Below are 4,676 nucleotides of genomic sequence, written 5' to 3' on the forward strand. Positions count from 1 at the left end.
TGCATCAGGTCAGGAGTTCTAGACCAGCTTGAGCAAGAGCGAGACCCCATCTCTACTAAAGATCAAAAACTAGCCAGGCATGGTGGTGTGTCCCAGCTACATGGGAGGCTGAGGCAGGAGATCTACTGAACCCAGGAGTTTGAGGTCACTGTGAGCTATGATGACACCCTGTGCACTAGCCTGGGTGATAGAGCAAAATTCTGTCTCAAAAAACCAAACCAAACCAAAGACCCTTGAGGCCAGATAAATCCACAGAAAACTACAGAGAAAGCACACTGCCAATCAGACACACCTGGAGAACTTGGGCACTGCAACTTTACTAGTCAACTCTGCTGCAAATTTTTATTCTTTTACTGCACTCTAATATTTTCAGGATGCCTTTTCCAGGCCAATTTAGTTTCTTATCTGATAAGAAGAATATAGCTAGCATTGAATGAGGAATATTGTGAGGAAACAGAAACTTAATTCTTCTTAACGTTAGCAGAGATTTTAATTAGGCCCTGTTTGCCTTCTATCATCATACTGGGAAAATATGGTCCATAATTTAAATTGCATTGAAAGTTTGCCTGGAAAGTGTGCTTTTTAGAGAGCACTGTGGATGGCACAGTACCGACCTGGAAATTGATAGCCAGCATTAGTCCAAGAGGTCTGTGATGAGTGGTGAACTGGAAACATCTCTCTCAATGATTTTAACAACAAAATAATATTCAAAATATGAAGCAGGAGGATACAGCGAGGGAGGGAAGCACACCCAGCTGAGAGGGGTGCAGGAACGAACACCATTAAGTAATATGACCTTTCCCAGTTTCGTTCAACCCCAAATTTCTCTGCTGGAATCCAGCATAACACATATTGACAATAACTGGCATGCACATTTGAATTTAATCGAGCTTTGCCAATATCCCCATCAACAGTTCTCAGAACCATTTTGCAAATCAAACATATGTGAAAAGGCTGTAAGGAGCAAAACGCATTATGTTTATACTAACAAACATATCTGTCACGCTATTAATAATTTTAGTATTATTCCTATTCGGATTAATAGGAAGTGTTTACAACATCAGGACCATCCAGCATGAAATGTGTTGGTAATCATATTATCTGTCTGAATTTCTTCGTTGTTTCAATTCCACAGCAATATTCAAACAAAAAGAAAAGAAACCCTCACAGAAGACTTCTTCATGCAATAATAAAATCTGCGCTCCCTTTTTAAACAGGGTAAAAACAGCAAACCTGCCTAGAGCCACCTGTATTTCTGGGCACCGAGGGTGTCGTCAGCTCCTCTCACTCTGTGTTAATCAAGCAAAGAGGGGAGTGGGTGAAGGGCCCCATAGTCTTCTGTTTATCTAAAAAAATAAAACCAGAAGAGGAAGCAGTACTCTCACCTAAGAATAGATCCTTCCCCACAGCAATGATGAGAATTTCCTCATGGACTTTTTTATGATTATTATTCTACCCTCAGGGGATTGAGAAAGTACATAAAAATTTATGATGCAAACCTCAATCTCTTCTCTCCCCCAGCTAAGGGTCTGCCCTGCAGGAGCTGTCCGTGAAGGCCCACACACAGCTGGCTCAGACGGAACATTATTCCACCCCATCCTGGAGCAAGACTGAGCTCAGCTCAGACAGGCTCTAGGAACATTATTCCACACCATGCTGGAGCAGGACTCAGCTGAAACTGTTACTCTTGCTTTTCAAAGGCTGGAATTGCATGGTACATTACCCTCTGGCAGAAATATCACCCCTCCTGTGTCTCCTTAAGAAATGCGGCCACATGCCTGCTCACTTTATGGGGTTTTTCATGATCATACATATATTCCTGAAGGCTAAATGTCCATGAATTAAGAATTCCCAAAACCCTAAGATCAAGAAATAGAAAATGGTTAAAAAGGGCTTTCATTTGGCTGGGCACGGTGGCTCACTCCTGTAATCCCAGCGTTCTGGGCAGCCAAGTTGGGAGGATCCATAGAGGTCAGCAAGCAGTTCAAGACCAACCTGAGCAACATCAAAACCCCATCTCTGCTAAAAATAGAAAAATTAGTCCAACACTGTGGTGGGCATATGTAGTCCCAGCTATTCAAGAGGCTGAAGCAGGAGGATCGATTAAACCCAGGAGTTTAAGGTTGCCCTGAGCTAGGCTGACTCCACGGCAGTCTAGCCTGGGTAACAGAGACTCTGTCTCAAAGAAAAGAAAAAGCTTTCCTTTGACGTCAATCACTGAAACAGTACATAACCCTTAAGAAAGAGGTTCTCTCTTTATAATTTCATACATCTTTCCTGCATTTGATCAGATCCCAAAAGCCCTGTTGCCTAAACAAAAGTTTGCTCATCGCTGAAAATATTCATGAGGAAAGTGTACAAAGAGGCAGCCGACATGTACAGAAGATTTTGTAAATATTGTGTAAAATTCTGTCATGAATATCTTGTACATGTAGCTCCAATTTCCCTTTCTCCCTGTGTACAGGGACCTTAGGGGTGACTTTTGGGACACCCTCTTATATTATGGTCTATAACTCAAACTGTCATATTAGTCCCTTTAGCTGCAATACTCATTCTAATTTGTTTCGGGTAATAAATAGATTAATCAATTTAATAAGGATATTCAGTCTGTTTTCCATCTGAAAAATCAAGAGGACATACACCTGTGCTCTGTGTGAGCAGCACAGTTACACTGACTGTGCCTGACTGAGTGGTGTTGAACAGAGGAGCTGAGCAGAATGCAGTGTGATCCCTTGTTCCCTCCTCCAAACTACATTCTTAATCTTCAGTTTAATTTCTCACAGATTTCTCCATAGTCGCTAGTAGATTATGTTAATATTTTTAAACTCCTATAAAATTATAGTTTAGGGAATTCGATTATATAATCTTAGAATCCAGTCTACCTTCAATATAATTTTAAACTTTTAATCACCTTTATTATAAAAGCAATATTCATTAATTTTTTTAAACCAAATAATGCAAAAATAAAGGAGAAATTGAAAGTCATGTATAACTGAGGTGAGAGAGTAGAAAAAAGAGAACATGGAATGGAAATTTTTAAAAAGGTGACTTTACATTTGTTGTATCAAAATAATCCCATCCACATTCTACTCTGCCTATTAACTACTACACCCACATACGTATAAAACCACATGTGATTAACATCAGATACTGGTTTAAGTAGAAATCCATTATACATTTAGAGGAGAGAAGTCATCTCACTATGTGTCAAAAATAATTACAGGTCTAATTCTCTGTAAATCACCATCAGACATGTTATCTTACTCAATGACGCATTCATTGAAGAGATAAGTGTTGAGTGACTATCAAGGGCAGAGAACTGTGCCTTCCACTGAGGACACCGCAATGAATAGCCCCTGCCCTGCTGAAAATTCTATCCTAATGGGAAAGGTGAGATATGAACAACTAATTACACAGTCAATTATTTAATTAGAAATGCTGATAAGGTCCCAGACGCAGAATGCATGGTGCTCTAAGAGGAAGGGGTGTAACCTCACAGAGGTATGGATGCATAGTCCTCTAAGAGGAAGGGGGTCTAACCTCACAGAAGGGCAGGTGCATGGTGCTCTAAGAGGAAGGGGTCTAACCTCACAGAGGTACAGAAAGCTTCTTTGAGGAGTGCTATCAGCTGAGTTCTCACAGGTTTAGAGTTAACTCCTCCTAGGCAAGACAAAGAAGTGGGAAGAGGGTCCATGCAGGGAGAGCCACAAACAGAAAAGCTCTAATATAAAGGAGCAGAGGTTCTGCACAGAATAGGAAGGGACCAGCATGCCTGGGAGAGCAGAGTGTGAGGGGAGGTCGCTGAAAATGAAGCTGGTGAGGCCAGCAGGGGCCAGAGCCTTTAGCCCCGGGGTGACCAACATTTTTTCTACCCTGCTGAAAATTGAAAGATTAAGATTTGCCTTGGACCCTGCATTAAATACATAAACACTAATGAAAGCTGATGAACACAAAAAAAGGTCCTTGCATATATTTTTTAATGATATCCAACACCACAGATAAGCAAAAGAGTACTCAAATCGTCAGCATGTGGCCCGCTGGCCATGGGTTAGACACCCCTCCAAGCATGCTGGACTTCAGCATCACTGACATTTGGGGTCAACAATTCTCTGTTGTGGTGACCTGTCCTGAATAGTGTAGGGTGTTTAGCAGTTTCCTGGCCTCTGCCCACTGGACCCCAAGAGCACCCCTTCCCCACCCTCATCAGGTCTCCAGGGTTGGCCAAACATCTTCTTGGGGACAAGAGCACCCTGATTAGGAGACACTGCCCTGGGGCCTCACAGGTGATGTCATTAAATTTGGCCTTTATGCTTAAAGCAGTAAGAAGAGAATGAGTCAATTTTCAAACAGTCTGGGTAGAACAAGAGGCTTGAGAGAACAAGAGGACATTCTACGGCTTCCAGACAGATGAAAGCTCTCCAGGTCAGCAGAAGAGAAACCCCTCCCAAGCTGTTCCAGAGCAGGGAAGCTGCTGGAGCAGGCCACCTGCCCCATGCCCCCACTGCCCACTCACAGGTCTGCAGGCCGCCCACCCCGTGCCCCCACTGCCCGCTCGTGGGTCTGCAGGGCCGCCCGCCCCGTGCCCCCACTGCCCGCTCGTGGGTCTGCAGGGCCGCCCGCCCCGTGCCCCCACTGCCCGCTCGTGGGTCTGCAGGGCCACCCGCCCCATGCCCCCA

The 4,676-nt window shown here is 43.6% G+C and overlaps 1 protein-coding gene across 1 annotated transcript in view; it reads right to left on the reverse strand.

Annotated features, from left to right (window-relative positions):
- FAM19A2 (family with sequence similarity 19 member A2, C-C motif chemokine like) overlaps positions 1-4,676 on the reverse strand; it is a 453,820-nt gene that overhangs the window by 304,496 nt on the left and 144,648 nt on the right. The window lies entirely within an intron of this gene.

Source organism: Otolemur garnettii, unplaced genomic scaffold (genome assembly GCF_000181295.1).
Source record: "Otolemur garnettii isolate 467f Iridium unplaced genomic scaffold, OtoGar3 scaffold00138, whole genome shotgun sequence".
Classification (NCBI taxonomy): Eukaryota; Metazoa; Chordata; class Mammalia; order Primates; family Galagidae; genus Otolemur; species Otolemur garnettii.